Source organism: Delphinapterus leucas, chromosome 5 (assembly GCF_059928025.1).
Source record: "Delphinapterus leucas isolate spDelLeu-1000000601 "Yukka" chromosome 5, BTC_Dleu_Yukka2, whole genome shotgun sequence".
Taxonomy (NCBI): Eukaryota; Metazoa; Chordata; class Mammalia; order Artiodactyla; family Monodontidae; genus Delphinapterus; species Delphinapterus leucas.
The window spans coordinates 86741295-86767990 of record NC_143133.1 but is presented as its reverse complement, the minus strand read 5'-3'; the positions used below and the strand labels follow the sequence as shown (position 1 = coordinate 86767990).

The 26696-nt window shown below is 38.9% G+C and overlaps 1 protein-coding gene across 4 annotated transcripts in view; it reads right to left on the bottom strand.

Moving 5' to 3' along the window:
* The window catches only part of DCK (deoxycytidine kinase), a 118218-nt gene that overhangs the window by 4082 nt on the left and 87440 nt on the right, over window positions 1–26696 (bottom strand). For all 4 annotated transcript variants that reach the window (XR_016393318.1, XR_016393319.1, XM_089912025.1 and 1 more), the window contains one exon: window positions 1–26696. This exon is cut by the window's left edge and continues 4082 nt beyond it; it is cut by the window's right edge. The gene's annotated coding sequence lies outside the window, so the exon portion shown is untranslated.

Below are 26696 nucleotides of genomic sequence, written 5' to 3'. Positions count from 1 at the left end.
GAACCCACTGTATAGCACAGGGAGCTCTACTCAGTGCTCTGTGGTGACCTAAAATGGGAAATCCAAAAGAGAGGGGATATATGTATATGTATAGCCGATTCACTTTGCTGTACCGTAGAAACTAACACAATATTGTAAAGCAACTATACTCCAATAAAAGTTAATAAAATATTTTTTAGAAATAACTGTAGTCCTTTTTATGAGTGAAGGAAGATGAACACAGGTTTTGTAAGCTGTCAGCATGGCACGAGCTAGGGAAAATAATTTTATTTGGTTAAATATGCGTCATAAGTTGCTTCACAGCTTAAACTACTGAAATCTCAGCCATATCCAAATGTCACTTTAAAACAACATGGGACTTCCCTGGCCGTCCAGTGGTTACGGATTTGATCCCTGGTCGGGGAACTAAGATCCCATATGCCATAGGCGCAGCCTAAAAAAATAAAATTAATTAATTAATTAATTTTTAAAAAAACCACATACCTATCGTCAAATATTAGAAGCGGTTGTAACTTGTAAAAACAGGAGACTATATCTGCTCATGTAGAGTAAGGCAAGTTATTCAACCTTTCTGGGTCTCAGTTCCCTCAGCAATAAAATCAAGGGGCTTAAGATAATTACCCAAAAACCCAATAATTCCAATAGGATACTACAATATTTTCCTTTAATAAAATTTGAACAATATGTTTGTGATAGAGAGAAACTTGCAAATATTTCAGAAATAGTATTGACACATTTATTATGAGTGCTCTGTTTAATAACACTAGGCCAGAGTTTCAGCCTCTTCCTCCTACAGGAATTCTCCCATGGACCAGCCCCAACAGCAGGACATAGGCTTCTCTGTTTGGAAAGGAAAAGGGAAAATTAAATTGAGCTACTAAGCCACTACAACCTATGCCCTCTATGATTAAAAAGATTAATCTGGTTTTAGGTAAGATAGTAGAGAATTACATCAGACTTTTCTACCAAAACCGACTCCCAGGGCCCTTGGACTCTGCTAATCAGTGTGTGTGTGTGTGTGTGTGTGTGTGTGTGTCTGTCTGTCTGTCTGTCTCTGTCTGTGTCTGTGTGTGTCTGTGTGTCTCTGCCTGTGTCTGTGTCTGTGTGTGACCCACTAGCCACATCCCACACACAGACAGGTGCTTGTTTCTTTGTATCCTGCTGGCCTCCCGCCTCCTGGAGGATGAATAAGCCCAGATGGCAGGCTGCTTGCTCTGAAGTTGCTCTTCCTTTTCTCCTATGGACTGAGTCACATGGACATAGCTGTTCCACTGTGTGGAGACAAGTTTTCTACAGATTAACCAACCACTGGATCAAACTGGTCCATGACCATTCTCATCCCATTGGTCTACTCCCCAGACCAGGCCTATCCTGCAGCCCACAACACCCCCCATCTCCCTGCAAATAACCAAACAGTTGACACTTCCAGTGCACGTCTGCAAGACTGATCTCTTTACACGAAATGCTGCAAGATATTGAAATTTGAATATTAAAAGTTGCCTCTTCTTTTCCCCCCTATCCTGAGGGAGGACACATTCTGAGCAAATTTGCCCTTTATGACTTTTCAGTTTCCCCTTGCTGACCAAAAGATGCTCAGTTCTACACAGAACATGAAGCATGATTGGGTTACCCATTCAGCCCACAAATATTTATCAAGCACCTACTGTGTGTCCAGGACTCTTCCAGGTGATGGGTTCCTAAAACAAGCAAAGTCCTGGCTTCATGGAGATTACAAGTGGACAAATATCAATAAATAGACAAGATAATCTCTATTTCCTTGGAATGCAAAATGCTGTGACGTAATAAATGGTATAAATAGGGTGGCCAACCATCCCAGTTTATAGTTCCAGTTTACCCTCTTATCCCTGTGTAATGATAATAGCACTCCACTTCATTATCAAATGAGAAATTGGTGAGAAGTTATAGAATCACCTTAACTCCAGAAGAAACAAAACACAGTGAGAGGGTGAGGGAGAGCCGTTTGCAAGTGGGTATTAGGGAAGGCCATTCTGACATGGTGATGTTTGAGCACACAGATCTGAATGACAAGATGAATACATATGAAAAATTTTAAAGGCAACTTGACAGGACAAACAGGATTTGGCACGAGTCTTACACATAGTAGGAACTCGATAATTACTCATAGAATGATCGATTGCATCCACTCTTTTTGGAACATTAAAAAGAGAGACCCTTACTCAACCAGAATACTTTTCTATTACAACAGATTCAGGCTCCACAAATTCCTTAAGACATCATTCTTCCTAATCTATAACTTGTAGGCTATATCTATGTATTTATTTGCATGTGCGTAAAACATCTCTGGAAGGATATAAAAGCAACTAAAAGCAGTATTTGCCTCCAGGAAATGGAACTAGGTGATTGTGGGGTAGGCATAGGGAGAAAGACTTTTCAGTGTATCCTTTGTAATTTTTTGAATTTTGAGCCTGTGGATCAATAGCTTATTTTTTAACTTAAATTTGAATTAAAATATATAAATAATCTCATTTACCTGCCTATAACTATTTTCCATACAAGTACTGTATAATTATATATTGTATATTATTGTAATATATAATTCACAGAAACCCTTCTGATAGTAAGATTAATATCCTTACAAACTATGAAACAGAGGCTACTGCAACACCAATGACACGACTGGAATGTCTGAACCCTTTCATAGTTATTGGATGCTGTTCAGTGCTGACAGCGTTTGCTCACTACCCACCTGGGCTTTGTTCAAGTTAGTGTTGTGGGATGAGAAGATCTTCAAAAGAATATTGATGCTTTTCTTGCACCTTGGCATATAAAAATACAGTACAAAATTTTAAAGTAATGTTTTATTGGGCATCTTGTTGTACCTTTGATTATAGCTGTTGGTTTTCAAAAATGAAAATCTGTTGCTTTTTTCTGTTATGATAGTAATATAGTTTCATGATAAAAAAAGCTGTGCAACAGAGAAAAATAGATGGAATGGCAGTGAGAAATATCCCCTTTCAGAGAAGACTGCTAATATTGGGGCATATTTTCCTTTTTGCATAATTAAGATCTGTGGTTTCCAGTTGATTGATCACAGTGTATTTTTTTTTTAATGATGTGGTCATCGAGACTAACTTTAAGTGAGGACAATCTCTTTTGGCATAAACACAAGTTTTAAGAGATACAGCTAGAAAAAAAGGAGTGTGGAGCCTGAATTTGGTTCCATCTTCCTAAACCCAGTTAATAGGTGTTACACTCTTATGTCAGCACAATTCCAGAATTGCTCTTCTGCTTATGAAAATTCACATGAAATAGGCTCTCTATTGACAGTTTCTGCTATCTGGCAATGAAAATATTGATAGCCCCACTAACAATACTAATACATGCTAATGCTGCTAATAGCCAACACTTACATAGCCATTACCACGTTCCAGGGATTGTTCTAATTACTTAAGATAAATGAACTCCATCTTCATAATAACCCTATTATTAGTAATGTTATCACTCCCGTCATCAAGAGAAGCAACGTGAATACCAGAACTCCATACATCTTCTTACATGTCAACTCTGTTTCAGATTTCCTCAAAATTAGTGGAAGTTTGGAGTTGGGGGTTGGTCTTTTTCTGTGAACTTAAACATCTGATCCAGAGAGTTGGCTAACTGTTGGGGAAATCCACACAATATGATACTTCAATTACATCTACTACTCCAATTTCAACTGAACCTGACAGAGCACATGTACGCTAATATCAACACCTGCATATACTTTCTGAGAACTCAGCTATCCAAAACCAGAATGTTTGGAAGTTGAAGCCACTATAGTTTGGTTTTATTTTCTTTTTTAACATGGCTGCTTTTAAATCACAACTATTTAAAATGAGATTTTTTTGTGCTATTTTCTTTTAACTTCAATTACATGTATGTGCTTTCTAGCCACTCATCCCTAGAGGGCACAAAATTGACATACAACATATATGTTTGAAGGTCATTAATAACATCTCATGAATGGGTAACACCATGGTATTTGCTTGTTCCATCCCTCCTTAACTTTTAAATTTTTCATACTGAAATAAGTGGTAGAAGAAAATCTTTTTCTTGGTATTCTGGTATGGTTATTGTTGTTTTGGTATTTAGGCCCTGGCCTGGTACTAGCAATCTTCATCCCTAAGTTAAATTTTAAGACTTTCACCTCTGTTTACCAAAAATGAACATTTCATCCAGCATTACACAGAAATTGGTAACAAATTTCCTTCAGCACTTCTTACTTGCTTAAATTTAAAGGTTAGTATTTAGCAAAAATCGTTCAGAAACTTCTGTGCTAGCATCTGTAATGGTAAGATAGAAACTGAAAGAGAAAGGTAATTTTCAAATAACTAAAAGGTAAATTCCTTTCCTCTCAATTTTCCATTTGAGTACTTTGGTAACTTTGATCCAGGGAAAGTAACCCCAGATCACTCCTAGGTGCTCACATTTCTTCATAGATTCAGTGATGCCTTAGAACCAATACCCTGGTATCCTAGTCCAAGGATGGTATTAAAATAAACCCTAAAGAGGGACAAAGTAGAAGAAAGAGCGCTAGACAGCTCTTGCTGCTCCAGCCAGTGGCCCTCAAATTCCATTACCGCTTCTTTGATTAAATTAAAATATAATAAGTATTGAGTACTTATTTAACACTTTGTCTATCCTGGCAAAAGTAAAAGACATTCCATTTAGAGAAACAACTATTCAAAAGCTTCTGCTGATGCTGCAGTTACTATTTGGAATAAAGAGCAGAGTAATCAAGTAGATGGAGGTGATTTTTCAGAGAATACAGAAGAAAATATTACATACTAGGTATAGTGGTTCTGTCCTAACTGCTTTCATAATCTTGCTTTAGCATAGACTACCAATTAAGGCAAACAGAAGTAGTCCAGTATAATGCTAAAGTTGAAGCAAATAAATTCAGTGTTGCATTCAATAATTAATAATAGCTACCATTTGTCAAGAACTTCCTAATCCTTGTCGATAAGATAAAAATTATCCCTATTTTACAATTAAGGAAACAGAAGCCCAGAAACAAGTACCAAAGTTATGGGGCCAGGGTTCTGAAACCAGGCCTAAACCTCCACTCTTTCCACTCCACCATGTTTCCTCAATCTACCCCTAGGAGGTACACGGAGAAAGTTAAGATTACATGGTCCTTGGTCTTTGGTGAAAAAGTGTGGGCTCTTTACCACCCACCCACCCCAATTTTCAGTCTAAACTGCACACAAAGCAGGTGAGTCTTCCTAAAGCACTGTTTTGATTAAGCTACTACCCTCCCGAAAAAACAACAACAAAAACACTTTCGAAGCTCTTTATCAACTACTGAATAAAGTTCAAATTATTTAGCTTACAGTTAGTGACCTTTCTTGACCAGGTTTCAACCAGCTGTATTTGCTACTGATCCCATACATAGCTTGATGTATGGGACTTCTCACCACTCCCCAAGCATGCATTTCATTTTCTTGGTCCTGGTTACTGGCTCAGGCCAATTTATTTTACGAGGAATGAATTTCTTTCCTCCGCCTCCATCTCCACCTATTGAAAGGCTTTTTATTTTTAAACGCCCAATTAAAGTGCTAGCTAATCCATATTATCTTCTCTGATTAGTTCAGTACAGACGACCTCTCTCTTCTCCATACGGAGAGCATTTAGGTTGTGCCACTTACATCTCAATGTAATGAGGCTTTCAGTATGTGTTCCTCATTTCCCCCACAAAACTGTAGCCTCTGTGAGAGTAGAAAATGGATCTTACACATTTTTACATTCTTCATCTCCTCTAGTGCAGTCCCATGAATGTAATAGGCTCTCACCAAAAACTGAATGAAAAAATAAAGAATGAATAAATGAAGCTTAAGTTGAGTTAATGACAATTACAACTTCAAATATAGTAAGATCTCCCTTGAAAGGTCAGATTGAACCCAAAAAGCACTTGTGAGTTTTTACTTTCCTGTGGCTATTAATTTAAAAATCATCTTGTGTGTTCAGTCATGGGCTTTAGTACAATATGGATAAGTTTTCATGAGAAATTAGGCTTAAACATATGATTTTTCCTTGTTTTAAGCAATCTTTCATTTATTTTTTTCAAAAAAAAAACATTTTTGGAATGCCTATTATGCACCAGATCCAATGAAGTACTGAAGAAATAGGGGTGAGCAAGACAGAAAAGGCCACTGTCCTCAGGGAGCTTAAATTTTAATTGGGAAGAGAGGCAATAAACAAGTAAACCAATGTATAGAATAAGTTCTACTACAGAAATTAATATGATGATAAAGGAGAGAGTAATGAGATGGAATACTTTCAATTGGCTCATCAGAGAAGGCTTGAGGAGGTAACAGCTGACTTTAAGAGTCAGCCATGCAGAAAACTGTGAAGAAAACACTTCAGGCAGATAAAAAGCAGGTTCAAAGACTCTTGGGGGTTGAGGAATAAAAGGAGACTGGTGAGGGTAGAGCAAAATGAGCAAAGGAAAGAGTGGTATGGGATGAGATTTGGGGAAGGCAGGAGCCAGATCTTGCAGGGTTTTGTAGGTCCAGAAAGAAATTAACATCATATGCTAAGAGCAATCAGAAGCTACTGAAGACTTGTAAATAAGGGTATCACATGATCAAATTTAGGCTTTGGGAAATTCATTCTTAATACTAAATGGAGATGGATTAGAGAGGAACTGATGGCTTGCATCTGGGGGAGAGCACTAAAGATGGGGAGAAGTGGGTGAATTTGAGAGGCATTTTGGGTAGAACTAAGTGGACTTGACAGATTAGATATAGGAGTTGAAAGGACAAGAAAAATCAGGGATGACTCCTAAATTTTGGCTAGGAAATGGTGCTGTTTCCTAAGATGGGGATACCTGATGAGGACCAAGTTTGGAGAAGACAGAAACCACTGTTTTGATTTGGGGAGAAGATATAGAACACTGTTTTGAATGTAGTAGGTCTGGGATGCCGTTTAGACATCCAATTCTAATAAACAATCAATATCATAAAAATGTTAACATTTCACTAAACACTTATATTTTCTCAATTTTGTACTCACTTTTTCTTTGGCCAGGGCGGCAGATTCTATTTCCCAAAGAGGGTCTCAATAACATCTCCCATTTCCACATCTTCTTCTGCAATGTGACCTTAACACTCCCCTATAAAGAGGTAGAGTCTAACTCTCCTCTCCTGGAATCTGGCTGGACTTGGGACCGCTTTGACCAACAGAACACTGTGAAGTGAGGCTGTATGGCTTTCAAGGCTGGGTTATAAGAGATGATGCAGTTATCACCGTGTTTGCTGGAATAGTCATGCTTGGTGACTTGAGCTGCCATGTAAGAAATCCAACAGTCCTATAGCTGCCATGCTTGGCTCCAAGCCAATTCACTTGGAGCAGCCACATGAAGAAGCCAGCTGTAGGCAGTCCAGGTGGCAGTTCTAGTCTCCAAGTCTTCCCAGCACAGGACCCAGCCATATGAGCGAAGGAGCCTCCAAATGATCCCAGCCCTCAAATCTTTTCAGCTGAAATCCTAGACAGTGTGGAGCAGAGACAAGCAACCTTGCTGTCCCCTGGCCTGACCCACAGAATCCATGAGCATAATAAAATGATTATTGCAAGCTACTCAATGTTGGGGTAGTTCATTAAGCAGCAATAGTACCCAGATCAGCCCGTTAATCAAACATTCGGGAAATAGATACATATAAGCTATACTCCGACCAATTTGCTGCCTGTACAGTTAAATACTACATTCCGAGCAGAGTATGCAATTCCCAAACAAGTTTCTTAAACTCTCATTTTACTTCCTCTAATAAAGGTTGAGTAGCCATATTAGTGGTGACTATGGGACAGACAATGAATCAAGTTCAGACGTAAATTTGGCACTTGATTCTTCTTAGCAAAATTAAGTTTGGTAGTAAGCATATTCAATTTTGATAAAAACTCAAGTCAAATGAAGTCACCTTTTAAAGCCCTGATGCACATATCCACATTTCAAATGTTGTAATTTCCCTTATATTTCATAAGCAGTCTTCCTGCAGATATCTCTAAGGTCACATGAGTGGAGCTACAGATAGAATAGACTACTAATGGATAAAATTCCTGTATGACAGATGGTTAGGAAATTGGAACACACAGTTGTTATGTTTTCAGAAGCAATCCTCTATATTTTTTTCTTTTCTTAACAATCAATATTTTCTCTTTACCTTCCTTTCAAAAAGTGTGAAATAGGAGAATTTGGCCTTGGATATTAGGATGTTTTTTCAAAATAATATCTTAATTTGAAAAACTGTCTTAACACAATGTACTAAATTTTGAAATGAATTATTTTCCCAGGAAATAGCACCTGCCATCCTATAAGTAAATAAAGTCAATTTGCTTTGTCTCTACAGCAATCAGAAATATTTAGTGACTGATCACACCTTCCTATGAGTGACTAGCAAGCACTAACAATAAATTACATGGCTGAGATAGCAGTTATTTTAGCTGGTCTTTAATCATATTTTACCCCTCAAAAAGTTTTAATTACTCTTGCAGATCCATAATCAATATGAAACTTTTAGCCTTGTATGGGCAAAATAAACTGAACTCAAGAATCCTGACCCTACTCCCTGCTTTCACTATTAAGCCATATGGATAATACCAATATTGATACTCTATTTGGAGTGTTAAAATTCTGGAAACCCCTATAAAACTGTAACTATGTGTGTTTACGTATATTTTTTTTCCGTTTCTTTCCAAAGAAATAAACTGACATACTCAGTATTTGAAGCCTTAGAATGTTCCGGCTGCCATATGGAAATTTTTATTTTGGAAATTATGGGGTCATGTCATTTTTTTTTTTTTAATGATGTGCTATAACAACTTCAAAACAAATATATGTTTGTTTTCCGAACCGTTTGAATTTAGGGGCTTGTTACATTTCATGAATGTATATACCCAATAAGAAATAGGATAAGAAATTACTTTAAACCAGGGGTCACCAAACTTTTTCTTTAAAGAGTCAGTTAGTAAATGATTATGTCTCAACTACTCTCAACTCTGCCATTGTTGTGAGAAAGCAGCTGTGGGCAATATGCAAATGAATGGGTGTGCAAATGAATGGGTGTTGCTGGATCTGACCACAGAAGGCCAAACTTTGCCAACCCCTGGCTGAAACTAAAGGCAAGCTACATTAATAAAATATACTGGAATGTAAACATGTTTATTTATGAAAAGATCTTTCAAGTCTTGTTAGTGTCTCCTTATACCTCTTGTTTTGTTTTATTGCAGACTATACCATGCCACCTCACTCAGCCAACCTCCACTCTTGCAGCCAACTGAGACAAGTCAATTATCATATTACATCCATGACTGGAATGCCACAAAACCACTCTGGGACACCACAGCAGAAAGAAACAGACCGAAAGACTATACCTAGCATTTTAGAGTTGGAGGGAAGTGTGAAAATACTAATTCAAACTATTTAGCAAAGCATTCTATTACCTTGTGTAGATACATTTAAATTTAAAATGATGGCTGATGTGGCTGATGGGGGCGGGTACACTGCTCAGAGGCACTAATATCCACACAATGAAGTGGACACTCCCATTTTACTTAAATTAGAGAACCTAATAAAACTAGAATAACAAAAGTTAAGCCCACACCCTAACCAGTCTCACTATTAAGTAAAACTGACAGAAAATGGTAGATTAAAATAATACCTTTATAAAGTATTTCTACTCCTTTGGCTAAATGATGCATCTGATGTAGTCAACCTGGCTTAATTTTATTTTTTTTCCTCCCAGTTTGTGTTACTAATCACTTTCTAAAAAGTCATCTCCCTTGTACCTCTATGACTCTGATTTCTAGCTCCCTGACCCCATGGTCTCCGTCAAAGATTGAATCATTCCTGATAAAGAACCACAGAACAATTTTAGGAACACTGTTGAAAAAGAATGTTACCAAAAGTAGTAAACAGCAAAATCAGGAGCAATAGAGTAGGTGAAAAAAATAAATGGAGCTGAAATATCAAATAAATGTGTCTGATGAATGCTTGAGTGCCTTGTCTTCCTAATTTTACATAAAGAAATTTTGACCATATATGGTAGACTTATTTTGCTTTTCCTCTGTCATTCCAAGTTTTGATCCAAAATCAAGCACAATGGTAAAATGCTCTTTCAGAGTAATAATCTATAATTCTTTCTTGAGCTAATCCACTAATCTACTTTTGCCTGTGCTCTGCAGTCCTTTATGATTCACACCAATTCTCATGAACTACGACTCCATTTAAAAGACGGGAATAAAGACACAGACCTACTAGAGAATGGACTTGAGGATATGGGGAGAGGGAAGGGTAAGCTGTGACAAAGTGAGAGAGTGGCATGGACATATATACACTACCAAACATAAAATAGATAGCTAGTGGGAAGCAGCCGCATAGCACAGGGAGATCAGCTCGGTGCTTTGTGACCACCTAGAGGGGTGGGATAGGGAGGGTGGGAGGGAGGGAGACGCAAGAGGGAGGAGATATAGGGACATATGTATATGTATAACTGATTCACTTTGTTATAAAGCAGAAACTAACACACCACTGTAAAGCAATTACACTCCAATAAAGATGTAAAAAAAAATAAAATAAAAAAATAAAAGATAAAGACAAGGGATCAGGGCAAGGTCCGTAGGGACTGAACTCAGGTGTTCTGCCACTCAGCCTTGAACTAAGACCACTAAAACCTGGGAATTATCTGGTTAACAATCATGCACTTACCTGACAGTGGTGGTATCAAATGGGATGTAACTGTTCTATTCCTTATTGGAAGATCTGCCTAAAAAGAGTATGCTCTGTAATAACAGTCAAACAGGAAAGGGCATGAGCTTTGGAGTCAGACCAATCTGGGTTTGAAGCTTCACTCTACTGTTTATTCTCGGGGTAACTTCTATTATTAGGGTGATGGTGGGCTCTCAGTGCAGGTGGTAAAGGTGGGGGTATTTCTAGTAGCTCAGTAACCATGCAAAGAAACGACAATTATAGAGCCAAAATACTATTAAATAATCTTCTTGGCCCATCAAACATATTGAATGCCTCAATCTATGTTCTATTGAGTGAGCAAGAATGTTATCTCCTTAAAGTGACGTTGGCTGATTTAAGGCCACTGCTTGGCATGGAAATAAGCACTGGAAGAGTCTTCACTATTAAATTCATCCTCTTATTTCCTGTAGAACTGCAAACCTCACTGTAATCCCACTCTCAATTAGTAGATTGGGATGGGAGTAAAGTCAGAGTTAGAGAAGAGAGAGACAGATTTATTTCTATACGTTTTTATTACTTTCTTAAACTCTGAGAACAGAATTAAATAATCCATGAGAGTAGACATTATTCTCTCCCATATTATCATGGTTGTCTTTCCTTCATGTCTTAAAAAGTCACTATAAATGTGTCCTAACACAACGTTAGACCTAGAGTCTATAACTGCCACACTCCTGCTCAGTTTTTTGCTTTTCACTCTGCACTTTTTTTGTTCACTCAACAATTTATACAGTTTATGTGTCAAACACTAGGTTCAGCAGTGGGAATAAGCAACAGTGAACAAGACGTGACAAAGTCCTTGTCCTCATGGAGCTTACTGTAGAGTTCCTATGGAAAATAGATACTAAAGAAATATACAAATAGGCAATTTATTAATTGGATTAGACAACAGTCGTCATTGACAGAATAGAAGGAGATCTGCTCTATGAAAGTCCGGTGAGCTATCACCTCTATACCTAATGGGATGGCAACTGAAGGCATCTTTCCTATCTCCACATTCCCTGCCACTGACGTCATCCTCTCAGTAAAACCCAACAGTGGGAGACAGATGATGATGCTCGGGTGGGGCAATAAATGCTCTTGTATAGTAAGTTAATGAAATAATCATACTGCCGCATGATACCTTTTCTCACCCTGTAACACTGTACTTGCCTTCAGGGAAATCACACAAATTGTTTATTTAATGCACACTGAGAGGCTTATTTGTTTTGTGGAGAAGAGCTCAGAGTGATGTTTCTGTCAGAACCCTATGGCTCACTCATGTTTTCATCTTTGTAAGAGAAAGAAAGTCCAGTTGGAAACACCGAAGTCTCTTCTTCTGCCTCTTGATAGACACAATCCCCGCCTCAGGCACAGAGCCCTAACCAATACTGCAGAAGTATGGTTTCTTTGCAGTTTTAGGCAGTCCTAGAATTTTTTTTTTTTTCTTTTGGCCCACGCCATGCGGCATGTGGTATCTTAGTTCCCCCACCAGGGATCAAACCCCTGCCCCCTGCAGTGGAAGCATGCGGAATCTTAACCATTGGACTGCCAGGGAAGTCCCAGTCCTAGGATTTTTATATTTATCTGGAGGGCAAATACTTACTATCGAAGGTACTACTTCTTCAAAATATAGATCTTCCTTCAGAGTTCATCAAAGCCTCATTTGTAACATCTAGCCAGTATATGAAAGGAGAGTGTGCCAGTAAGGAAAAATTAGTCAAAGCCCTCCGCCACCTTCTTTTTTCTTTTCTAATTATCAGGATTGTTGTTGTGCTGTTGTTTTGACTTTTCAAATGTGGTAAAAAGATATATTCTAAGCCATGGACACTGTGTTCCTAGTCTGTATATTTTTGTCAAACCGCCTTCATTTATGTACTTTCTTTAGACCAAGGTTGTTTTCGTTTTTTCATAGCTCCCTTCCTTTCTGTCTGCTCCTAACTTCTACCTCTTCCTTCATCTATGCTGTCTTCCATCTTACGATACTAATGACATTACATTCCCTTCCCTCTGCCCCATCCATCCCCCCATTTTGGGTTTCCTCTCATGATTTAAGCTGGTTTCTGAATATGTAAGGTGAACGTTCCTTTGCTTCCTATTAAAGAGCTATGGAAATAAAATGGAGCTCCACGTGAGCAAAGCTCAATATATAGCAGAAGAATTACAATTTTATCAAGCACCCAAAAAATGGCATCGAGTAAAATTTGACATTTATTATGGCTGTCCCTGTGTTCTTGGGGAAAAAAGAAAAAACAAACGCTGAGAGTTCACACTTACCTGGACATATGTATAACATAAAAAAATAGGGAATGTGTTTAATTCTTTTCAAATAGATATCAGTAAGAAAGAGGAAGTACTGGGTCATGGTTAGGACTCAACTCTAGAATCAAACTATATGGGTTTAAATCCTGGCACATTCATTACTACCTACTTGACCTTAGCCAGTGTTATCTAACTGCTCTGAGGCTCAGTTTCTACATTAGTAAAAAGTATCTACTTCATCTAGTTATTATAAAAATTACATGAATTAAATAGATGTAGGGACTTCCCTGGCTCTCCAGTGGTTAAGATTCTGTGCTCTCAATGCAGGGGGAACAGGTTCAGTCCCTGGTCAGGGAACTAAAATCCCACATGCCTCAGGGCTTGGCCAATAAACAAACAAACAAATAAATAAATAGATGTCGAGTACTCAGAAGGTGTGGTACATAGGAAGCATTCAATAAATGTTAGCTATTATTACGATAGATTCCAAATTGCAGAAGTCCACATCTTTCTTTTTTGAATTCTAATACGATAGAAAATTCAAACCAAATGAATTGGAAAACTACCCAGATTTTTAGAGAGGCTTACTGATCATCATTTAGCAGTACAGGAAAGTCATATATATATTTTCATTATATAGACATAGATGTATAACTATACACACACATTTTGTATCTATATTTTTCTTTTATAATTAAAGTTATATCTCATTTTTATTTAGCTTTTTATTATATATGTATATTTTTAATAAATTACACATGAGGTACTGTGAAATTCACCCAGGTGCTTCCTGGGTAAAAACACTGGACTTTTAAGATCTCCCAGGTGAAAATAATGGAACATGTTACTTCAGGACTCCGTTTTCCAATTCACATCAGATTCCCCTCTGGATTCTTGCAATCTGAGAAGCACACACAAGCTAACTCATCTCTTACTGGCCCGCCCACACTTTACCCATACTCTCCCTCTGCCCTGACCCAGAACACCACAGGTGGCAAAAAGGGATAGAGATTGAGCAGAATCCCTAGAATCAAGTCTGATGAGGAATCAGAATCCATATTGACATAAGAAGTGCCTGCCAACACCAAATACCCTTCTCCAAGCCAGCTATTCCTTTTTCAGCACATTGCTACAGGGCTAAAGGGACTTAGGGACTCATATTTAAGGGGAGGTGCTTTGCCATTCCAAGTAAGTGGCTGTGAGGTCACCATGGAAACCACCACTTGAATTTTGGTGCATTTAAAACCTCAATTCAGCGTTTAAAATCTGTAGTTTGCCCTTGAGAAACATCCCAGCTTTGGTATCCCAGCTTTCTGGTAAAAAAGCTTTGGGTAAGTGGGAGCAGAGGTGATTAGTCTGTTTATTTAGCTAATAAAACTAAACTACTTCTTTTAGGCACAGTAGTTGGTTTCTCTGCCAGTGTAAGCAGGAAATTGGATTCATTATGTTTAGACATGCCCTTTCATTCAGGTCACAGTTGTACATTCGTAAATCTTTTTATCATATTTAATATCTATGCAGAAGCTGTGTGGCTACATGTTTATTTTACTCCTTCCTAAAAAAAAAAAGACAGAATCAAGGATGTGTTTGCCTGGCATTCCAATTTTTTAATTGGCTCTTTTCCCATAAACCTAGGTTGTTGTTTATAGTTTCTTTCTCTCACAAACACCATGGTAACCAGGGAAAGAAAACTTTTCATGAAATTCATTTTCATCATTCCATAGTCTGAAAATTGCATTTAAATTCTGAAAAAATGTCTCTGAATCAGAGGGTGCCAGTTTCTCTGGCATATAAGGTTTCCTAGTTGGTCCTGTTTTCCTCTTGCCGCCATTCCTCCTTAACAGAGATACCAGTAAGCAAGGAAGGTGGTCACTGTTTTTCCACATTTCCCTTCTGGAGGCCTTCTCTTATAAAAATTCTTACATGTGTAGAGTAATATCCAAAAGGCAGGTGCAAAAGGCAAACTGAGGTACACATAATCCAAAGATTAGAAGGTCTCTGAATAATCAAAAGTTGGTTGAAAGTTGTGTACTGAGTTAATGTAATTAGAACATTACATTTCATTTCAAACTGCCTAGTTCAGAGCTTTGAATTTGTACACTGAGCTCTGTAATGTATGCAAAAGTAGTAAATGCAAAGTCATTAACATATTTCTTATGCTAATTTTGTGTCCTTTTGGTATGCAAAATCTAGAAATTCCATTCAAAAATAAATATTCCAATGACAATATTGATTCATATCATGTGAAAACATGTTTTCCAATTATCAGTTTGATTTATAACAAACACATTAATATATATTCTACTAATATGTATTACTTTTATATAATTAAAAGTTGTATTATTTGATACTCTTGAATTCTAATGGCATGGCAGCATTACTACTAAATTTGAATTGTCATTAGTGTCTAATAATTTATATCATTACTCCAACTTCCTTTTGCTTTAATAGTGTTTTAGCCATAGACACATACTCAACTTTACCTCAAGAATTCTTACAGATATCAGTTGAATGTCACAATTCAGGTTTGTAGACCTTTCATAATTGCAGGTTGGAGTGTGGGGTATTTACATCTACAGATTAAGGAATAAATAATTAACAAGCTATGAGTAATGCCACCATAATTATGCTATTTAGACAAACGTTGGGTAGGCATAGTCTCCTTTCTCAAACATGAAGCATTTTCTTTATGACATTCCATTCTAAATCTCAATTTAGAATAACTAATAAAAATGATTATAAATTGCTTTGCAAAAATAAAACTGCTAAGCATGAGCTGAATAAGTACTATTAATTAAAGCGGTTAAGGGTTTGGAGTAAAAAGGAAATGTTGCCTCAGCATTGCTAAAATGAGGCCAAAAACAACTGCTGATGAAATGTGAGAAATCCATAGGAGAATACTAGAGGTAGCAAAGGTAGCAAAGATGGCTTCACTATAAGATAAGCCTCATATTGTGTCAAGGGCTGTTATTTTCTTTTGATAAGGTATTTTTATATCAGCTGCCTACAGAATCACTATATGTGTCCTTGTTTGGACATAAGCCAACTTCTCTCAAGGTATAATTTTACTGTTTTTATACGAATATGTTTGGTCGTATCAGAGTCAGTTGTGGTAAAAGTCCTATAAATTTTACTTGCAAGATCTGTGAGCATAGTATGGTCAAAGACCATAAGACATACCAAAAACATGTTATATATACATGAGGTGTGCACATAACTGCACAAAGTGAAAATTCATCAGAGTAATGAAATTTTGTTAAGGCTACAGATCAAAAAAAAAGAAAAAATTCACCCCACCCAACTGTGGTCAGGTGTCAAGAGTCCTTCATGAGGTTCACCAAAATCTCTGACTGACGCACAAGTAGAACAGGCTATTAGGAAACTAACTCACTTCCCTCCACCACAGCTTCTTTGGCAGCATTCTGTGGAATTACATGCCACAGAACTGGCCTGTTTACACAGTGCCTCATCATTCCCACAAGTCCAAAACTGGGCTTTTATGGATAATAACAAAGAAACATAACAATGAAGGATAGACTTGAGCTCCTTTTTATTAAATTAGTGTGTGAAAAGCCAGCAGAGATCATGTGTATTCTTATAAATTCTGCACCAACTGCTCTGTAAAGAATCATGATGTACAAAGTTTATGCATATATATAACCAAGAAATGCAAATAAATGCTTCCAATACCTGTAACACCAAATGTACTCTTTTTAAAAATCACATATTTTTATCCTAACTCATGTATTTAGAATGCCTCCAATTAAATGGATAATTCTGTAAACTCATGCAGAGAAATATAGCAGAAATATTTTCATATGATGGAGTTTCCCCTACATTATAGCCACCAGCTCCATATTTTTGGACTGCCTTCAAGATGAGACCAGCAGTGTTTATTCCTTATTTGGTTCTTTAATAATTAAACGCTCTTTTTTTGTGTTTTGTCCAAAGTGGAGAGACACGTTAAGTCAAATTCCATTCAACAAAAACTAGTGCTATTCCCAGATGGAAGAACTACCTGAAATCCTACAAAACAATTCCCATCTACAGAGCTCAACGTGTTTAACATACAGAGTTGTTATACACCAGAATTGGAAGGATTTATGAGAAGTCATATGGGCTGGTGGCTTTCAAACTTTTTCAACCATACACACACACACACACACACACACACACACAAACCAAGTCTCTTATCCTATGAAATGCACTCTAAGAGTTTCTATTCTATTCTATTTTCAAATGCTCATTGTCACCTGCTAAATTGATTTTGTGACCCACTAGTGGGTTGCAACCCACAGTTTAAAAATTTAGGCCACACTCCAGCCTTTGGCAATTTATAAGAATGAAATAAAATATAGATGAAATCCAATTGTTTTCATTTTAAAAATGATGCAAAAGTGGACTTATATATCAATCTTTTCCAGAGCATGGATCACCCAATTTTCCTTCACAAATATAAGAAATAATAAATGATTGATTATTTACAACTACTCTCCCTTTAATTGGCATAGATTTCGTTTTTTTCCAGTTTCTTCTTAATCTATAATATGTATCAACATGATCTTTGTCTTCCTGACATTGTCACTAATGTATTTTAGCATTTCTATTGAGAGAGAATATTTATTATTCTCTTTCTGTTTTCCCTTTAATCAAGTCCAGTATACATTTTCATAGTGATTTTCCAATTCTATTAACCCTAAGTGTTAACAAACTTACCCAGATTCTTTGTTGATTGTACACTGGAGGGTCAGGTGCTCTTGTGATAATTCTTTCCAGCACCCTTCCTTGTACAAACATCTTCTCTCTTCATTCCTCTAAAATGTATCATTAAATTAAAATTTCAGGGTTTTTTTAAACTTTTCTTTTGCTTTTGTATTTTTTTAGTTTTTTTAATTTCTTTTTAAAAGTGCAGTTTTTTAGTCACATATGTTAAGTGTTTGGATGGCTACATGGGGCCAGTGGCTACTGTACTAGATAGTACAGGGTATCCCGTCTCCCCACAACTAGGAATGAAATATAATCATATAAGAACAATTTGGGGCATGGACTTTCAAGCAGCAAAATATTTCTCTGACACACCTGAATCACTCCATAACTCTTCTTCTACCCTCATCCCCACATTCCTTTAGACTTATGAGAAGCTAGAAGAAAAACACAAGAAGAAAAATGAGGAGAGCTGATGGAAAAGGATGGTCAGCTAAAGCCAGAGAGAGTGGTCCCAGAGCACTTACCAACCTAAAGGACAAAGCAAGCTGCCAAAAGGGAAATTCAGGTTGCCTTCTCCACACCCCCCAATGCACCCACACCTAACCTTCCCCTATTCCCCTCTCTGCACACTTATTTAAAGAGTTGCCAGTGGAAAGCCGTTGATGCAATAAGGAAAAGGATTTCATTTTTTAAATTATCTCTTCTGCTAGTCCTGCTGAATGGCAGGACCTTTACAGCATTTTGCAAATTGAATTTACCTTTCCATTTAGGTAACACACTTAACTGAGCTTCCATTTGCCTACTGTGGACTAAAAAAAAGTCCTATGTATTTACTGGCTCAGTTCTCTGCGTGCACGTGAGGGAATCGGGGTGTTTACATACCACTATTTCTGGCTGAACCTACACTTTGGTTCCCAGAGGAAGGCAACTTGCCGACCATCTCCATGTATGAGAAGGGCATCTGTTTTCCCAGCCACATCTTACTGTATGGCTCTTGGTTCTCCCCAGACCCTAGTGGCTAGCTTCCCACTCCCACCCTCAGCCAAACTGGTTTCTTAGTTCTCAGATACTCTCTGTTTCCCTAGGCAACATCACTGTGTACAGAAACTCATTGCTTGGACACTCCTAGGATTGTCAGGGCTCAACATTTATTTTTATAATGACACTCAAGATTAACGATGCATTTTCTTTTTCAAGCACAAAATTTAAAGGGTATTGAAGTATAAAAAATGGTCTTATGAAGATATACTTATATAGATAAGTATTTGTAAGCAGGTAATATAAATACATATTTCACACTTAAATTTATGAACCCTTAAATTAAACCAGATGGCTAATTGGATTTAGGGGCTCCATTTGGTGAATCAAAAAATAATGTCATCTTTGAAAGTAGGCCAGTAAAACTCTGGCCCCACTGCATTTTCATAGTGATAGGAAGAGAAAAGCCATTAGCGAACAGCAAATCTCATCCAAACCTATCAGCAGAATTGACAAAACTCGTCCCAAGTTAAGCTTCAGAAGGTAAACAAGAAAAAATTGCCCATCTCCCACCTCCATCCATTTGGAGCACAGTACCTGACATGTGATTGGTGCTTAATAAACATTTGCTGAACAAATAAATAATGAGAAACAGAACAGAAAGTATCTCCATACTTATGAGTACTTAAAGAATTTCAGACTCACACCTGAAAGAAGTTTAGAGGTCTCCTCTCTAGTATAATCCATGAGCTGAAGGAATTTAATGCTCTCATACTCCCTGCTTTTAACACACAAAATTTAGGACTTCCTGTTCTCTGCTAGGAAAGAGCTGTGTCTTATTTCTATGTCCTTTTTGAACCAATGCCCTAAATCATATCAGAAGAGAGCCCAGAAAAAGACCATTTGGAGGAGAGAACCTGCATGTAATTCTTTTCTTAGTGTTGCATCAATTTTTAGGCCTTTAGTTTTAAACTAATAATAGTAATAGTAAAGAGTGCCTCCATGCCACCTTCTAAAGAATTAATAGTGAGAAAACTCAACAAAGAGAATTTTACCATTCTGACTACACTCACTGAGCTTATGGTGCATCTTGCTTCAACCGCTTCCTTCAATCCCAGCTTCCAGGGTTGAGGCTATTTCTACTGAGGACCTTAGGAGAGTCATTCCTTTGGAGGGTCTTCAGAGACCCTATTTCCTTTTAGACTGACCCAAGACTCGTTTCACAGGGTCTCAGAAGAGCACTAAGAAGGGCCAATGGGAAAACTTTAGGCAGAAGAGGGATGTTGACTCAATAGGTAGAAGAACTGTCTATGAAATTACAAATATTGGATGTGCTATCTCAGGACCCTGTCACAGTTCGGATAAAGGGCAGAAGCAGAGAGGAAGGAAGGTGCATCAGTCAGCAGTGAGGGTGAAAACTTTTAAAGTCCTTTTTAGTCCTAAGCTCCTGTGATTCCATGAGCCTCCCCTCCCGGCCTTCTGAAATAAGTTTCTGAATCTAGTCTCTTATCTGAACTGCAGAAAGTAAGGAGGAAAATGGAAGAAAGTATAGAATCTCACATGGGTCAGGCCAGGGCTTTCTTGAGACCAGCCTAGTTACCTCTCGAGTCACTGCTTATTGGAAGTACTCAGTCCTCCCTCAGGCCACTGGGACAGACCAGTGCTTTACCAGGCATGTGAAAAACAAACCCTGCCTTAGAACTGTGGAAAACAGCGATTTTTCTGGCTACAATGCAGACAGACGGCTGCAGCGCCCTTTCAGGCCCCCTCCTCAGAAAGACCATACCTGAAAAACCATGAGATCCTACTTGATTTAATCCCACGTCCTGAAACATGATGTTCCGTGTCACAAGGCTATAAATTAACTTGGTATTCTGACAAATGAACTCCTGGTGTGATTAAGTCAAGCCCCGTTTGTTTACTTTTTCCTCTTTCTCCTGCTCCACTCCATCACAGGGCACTGGCAGAAAAACCCAAGTCCTTGGTTCATGCAGAGGAGAAGTGCAAGGAGAGAGGAAGGAAAAGCATCACTATGGTGCGTGGTTTGGTTTCTCACAGTTGACTTTGGAATTCATCTCTCCAACTGCTTATTACTCATTGATTGTCATCAACCACCAGCACCGGGGAGAGTTGGGGAGATGGCAGGCAGAGGTGAGGAGGATGAAAAGAGGACAAGAAGAGCAGAGGAAGGAGAGAGAGAGCAAACATAAAGGAGAAGGAAGAAGTGTAAGAGAAATGTGAAAGGAGAAATTTGAAAGGAGATGAAGAGAAAGACTTCTTGTTAACAACAGAACACACACAATTCCCAACCCCCCATGTAAGTCTCTTAAAAAAAAAATAGCTGGGATTCCCTGGTGGCGCAGTGGTTGAGAGTCCGCCTGCCGATGCAGGGGATACGGGTTCATGCCGCGGTCCGGGAAGATCCCACATGCCGCGGAGCGGCTGGGCCCGTGAGCCATGGCCGCTGAGCCTGCGCGTCTGGAGCCTGTGCTCCGCAACAGGAGAGGCCATAACAGTGAGAGGCCCGCGTACCGAAAAAAAAAAAAAAAAAAAGTTGATTACTCCTTTGGAATGACTGCAGAAAGCTGAGTTTATGCTACTGTATTTCCAACTGCTAGATATCATCTCCAAGAAGAACATGGGAAGGTGCTGCAAAGAGGCTGAGACTCAGGTTGGTGAATTCCCTGTAATGGGATGCAGCCACTGCTATAAATGACATTGCTGACATTGGTGACATCACTGAGAGGGACGTCACTCAGGTGACATCCCTCTATTTTCTCCTAACACAGAGGGACGGCAAGAACCATGGTTAAGTTTGAATGTCATAGGTGCCCAGAAATGGCCCCACAGATTCCCAGAAAAGTTACCCCAGCAGATTCCAAATCATGTCACTTTCTCCTCTGTTTCATGCTTAAATGCTTCCCACTCTTTTATGCACAGTGTTTAGTTTTACTTTTAATATGTTTATTTTGGTTTTAGCAAAAGGAAGCAGCTGCTCGTGAAGCACACTTATAACCGGCAAATCCACTGGGGAGTTCCATCCTAGAGCTAAACTCTAACCACGTAGTAATTTATGGCATTTCTATACATTAGGTCCGAATACAAAGCAAGGACTACCTGTAGTTTGTGGAAGTTTCCTTACTCCTTTCTGAATAAGATCTGTCCCTCTTACACAAACACATCCCTCATATAAATGTGTGAGGCCATGTGTTATGCAACTTTGTATTCCCTGCTCCCATGATTTGGACATAATAAATTATCAATAAATGTTATATTGGGACTTCCCTGATGGCACAGTGGTTAAGAATCCGCCTGCCAATGCAGGGGACATATGCTTGAGCACTGATCTGGGAAGATCCCACATGCCTCAGAGCAAGCCCATGTGCCACAACTACTGAGCCTGCACTCTAGAGCCCAAGAGCCACAACTGCTGAGCCCATGTGCCACAACGAATGAGCCCGTGTGCCATAACTACTGAAGCCTGTGTGCCAAGAGCCTTTGCTCTGCAACCAGAAGCCACTGCAATGAGAAGCCCGCATACTGCAACGAAGAGTAGCCCTCGCTCGCTGCAACTAGAGAAAGCCCACATGCATTAACGAAGACCCAACGCAGCCAAAAATTAAAAAAAAATGTTATCTTAGTTTAGGTTAAGCCTTCTGATTAAAAGATAGGTAAGGTTAGAAAGTAGCTACCTAAGCAGTCAGGGCTGTCTTCTTCCTTATTCACTCTCTTATTATTCTCCAAACATTGAACCCTGGCTTGAGAGCTTTGCTGATCTTTAATACATTTAATTCTCTCTAGTTGAGTTCTCAGTATAGTATATACACAAATGGATTCACCCATTCATTCAATATGTATTAAGCACTGATATGTTCCAGGCACTGTTCTAAGTGCTGGTGGGTGTACTAATGTGGAAGGTAGACAAGGTCTCTGATTTCTTGGAAATTAATTCCCAGTGGGAAAAACAAATTATAAGCAAAGTTTTAAAACTTATTTATGAAAAGGTGGCCAAGAAGATATTTCTGAAGGGGTGAAGATATTTGAGCAGAGACCCAAGTGAAGTGAGAGAGCAAGTCAGGTGAAGGTGTGAGGGAAGAACAGTCCAGGATTAGAAAAGAGTAAGAGCACAAGCTCTGAGACAGGCAAGTCTTAAAATGTTTAAGGCTGTGTGACTGGAGCAGCATGAATGAAAGAGAGAGCAGAAAATGAGCATAAGAAGATCATAAGGGCTTTGCAGACATGGTAAGAGATTTAGATTTTATCCTAAATGTAACATGAAGTCATTCAAGGGTTTTGAGCAAGGAAGTTGCATGATCACTTTAGCTATCAGGTTACACTGAAGGAGGACAGGTGTGGAAGCTTAGGAGTCTCTGCAACCATCCGGGTGAGAGATGACTGATGGTATCTTTTTTTTTTTTTTTTTTTTTTTTCGGTATGTGAGCCTCTCACTGTTGTGGCCTCTCCCGTTGCGGAGCACAGGCTCCGGACGCGCAGGCTCAGCGGCCATGGTTCACGGGCCCACCCGCTCCACGGCATGTGGGATCTTCCCGGACCAGGGCACAAACCCGTGTCCCCTGCATGGGCAGGTGGACTCTCATCCACTGCGCCACCAGGGGAGCCCGACTGATGGTATCTTAAACTACTCTGATAGTAGTGGAGGTGATAAGAAGTGATCATATTTGACACATGCTCTGAAAGGAAACCACCAATGGATTGCCATGTTGTGGGGAAATGAGGAAGAAAGGAATCAAGATTGAGCCTTAGGTTTGGAACCTGAGCAACTTCGTGAAATATAAATGATCCCATTTAATGAGACGGGGTAGTTAAGGGTGGGGAGGAGCAGTTCTGGAGGAAAAATCAAAACAATGTGTTTGGGTTTCCCTGGTGGCGCAGTGGTTGAGAGTCCGCCTGCCGATGCAGGGGACGCGGGTTCAGGCCCCGGTCCAGGAAGATCCCACATGCCGCGGAGCGGCTGGGCCCGTGAGCCATGGCCGCTGAGCCTGCGCATCTGGAGCCTGTGTTCCGCAACGGGAGAAGCCACAACAGTGAGAGGCCCACGTACCGCAAAAAAACAAAACAAAACAAAAAACAATGTGTTTATGATGTCTGTTACACATCCATATGGAAAGCCAAGTCAATTAAATATAGAAGTCTGGAGATCAAAGAAAAGTCAAACTTGGAGATATAAATTTGGAGGTCATTAACAGATTTTATTTATTATCATTGGATGCTATGATGGGTTCAAAAACAACCCATTTTAAAATATTTTACTAGAAAATCCAAGAAAAGGGAAACAGAAAATCAAGCACCTCTATTATCCCCAAAAGAAGCAGTTTAGCTTGACGAAGTAGATTTACCACCACTTCCCTCCAAACTTGTGTTAAATAAAGAAAAATGAATCAATCATCAACTCACTGATTTTTTTTTACCTGTACCCTTTTTTCTGGCCCCCCAAATACCCCACCAGCCTCCTTCCCTTGCTGCAAAATAGAAAATCCAGTTTCACAGGCAAGGAAGTGTGAATCACTGTGACAAAGGTAGAAGGATACAATCAGTACAGAGAAGAAATAGTGTTTGGATAATCTGTGAACCTTGAGATATGCTTGCTCAAGAGAACTTTGCTCACTGACTGTACAGATCCTTGGAGATAATATGAACTGAGTGAGATTTAATTATAAGCTGATTTCTCTCACTGGAAAGATGGAAGGTCTTTGTGTGCCCTTGTTTGCCCCTTTCTTTTCCTGCTAAGGACAGTTCTTTCCCATAGACCCTATCTGGTGTTTTGCAAGAGTTGACACTAGCCATGACCATTATTTGATGTAAATGCCACCTGTGATTTATCTCGTTTGCCTGGGCAAGCTTTGGGAAACAGGTTGGCCTAAAAACTAAATTAATATATAAAAAAAGAATTGATTAGTGAGGCAGCCAGGGAATGGATAGTGTTAATATTTTAATAGGGGTGATAACACTGGCATCCAGAAAGAGTTCATTTATTGACCTCTCTGACTTCCTTTTATTCGAAGTGGTGACTAAACATTCCCTTCATTAATCAAATTAACTACCTGGTCTGTCATTCCAAGGCCACAATGACATAATGCATGAAGTCTGTCTTTTGGAGCCCTGCTATGACACTGTTAAAAGTGGAAACAAATATGGCAAATACATCCATGGAGGGTTCTTATATTGAAAAGTAACAAGATCATTTTGTTAGAGCCCACTATCAGCAAAAAGAAAAAATCCACAGGGCATTTTCCCTGTGTGCTAGGAGCCACCCTTGCCAAAGTAAAGTATTGGGTCCTATTTCATGAAATTGCTTGGTAGATGAAACTTCCTAGTAAAGTAGACACTTTGCCTTTAAGCTCGTGAGCAGAACAAACCAGAAACAAAAGAGAGAGTCTTTCCCCATGCTAATAGCACCTTTATTCAACTCTACTTCTTTTTTTAGACAGAACCAGTGGTTAGCATTGCCCTCAGAGGTCAAGGGGGGACAGGTAGAAACCACTTGAGAATTTTCTATCCTAAGATTGTTGAATGTTCAGGAGATAATACAGAAAGCAAATAAGAATGAAGTAGTAATAGAACCAGGACCTATTTCTCAGGAGAAATGAGGGTTTGTTCAAGCTATGAGAAGGCTCTAAAAAAGAGGGTGGTTAAAGGACCTTGTGAGTGTCTTGAGATCAAGAAGCTTGTAGTCATGTTCACTCAATATTTTTCAATGTATAAATGAAAAGGTCTTTTCAAAGTAAGAAGCTAACCCAGGAAGCATCACTTTTTATACCACAGAAGGAATGCTGAGCAGACTCTTCAGGTATCCTGGCCAGAGAATAAACTGATGTCTAGATAGAAGAGTGATCAGGGTAAGAAGTTTCATGGATTAGCAATCAGTGGAGAATGACTCTTGAGGAACTAAGGCACAGGGTGGAGTATAAGGTGGGGCCAGGAGGAAATATGACAGTTTATCAGAACTTGGGTCCAGGATGGAGGCTTCTATCACAACTGTGGTATAGAGTCAGAGCAGATTCAGCAGTAAAATGCCTCTTGGCCCAGAGCTAATATTCCCCCTGATTAAAGTGGAGTCTGAGCCAGATCTAAGCTTAAGTGGGAGCTTTACTCCAACTCTGGGAAATGGTAGTTAAAACGGTAAGGAAGCCAGATTGGTCATTACACCATCTTCCTCTCAAGGATTCCTGTAGCTAGTTTTATGGGAAAGAGCTACATAAAGATATCTCTTTATGACACAGAAATATCTCTTATTTGGCCAAGAGTAAGAGCATAGGCTTTGGATTCAGGCAAAAGCTTCAGCTTTCTCATCTATTTGCTAGCAAGATCCTGGTGATAGCAACATAGTCTCTTTGTATGTAAAGCATGCAATGTGCTTAATACTGTGCCACACTTACACTAAGTTATACCACAAAATGTTACTGTTATTATTTCAGAGGGCTTACAACATGCCAGACATGTCACCTCATTTAGCCCACCCAACATCCCTTGAAGTAGGTCTACCACATGTTTATGAATGAGAAAAGTGAGACCCTCAAGAGATTATATAACTTGTCCAAGGTTACACAATTAGTACAGGAGGAACTGGTATTTCAAACCAGTTTGTCTAACAGCAGAACATTTGCTCTTATAATATACTCATCCTTGAAAGTATTACGTGATAATAGAGTCTTCAGTCCACTTTAGAATCTCAGATGGCCCCTCCCAGATAGTTCCTCAGAGGATGGTGTACAAAACATATGGGCGTTATAGGCAACCCCACCCTAATACTGACTAAAGGGCAATAATTAGCTCTGCTTTAATCTGTTCCAAGTGACAGGTGAACTTCTGACTCTCTCTCAAGAGAACTCAAGACAAACATTCCCATGTAAGATTCGTGAAAAGAGCATTCAGCTATGCATGAGGGTCCTTCTCTAACTATATTGGGCTTGTAGCCAGTTCTGCTGGTCTTTAGGTCATCAAGGACATGCTTAGCATTGAGTTCCCGAGCCCCCAGAGCACCCAGCTA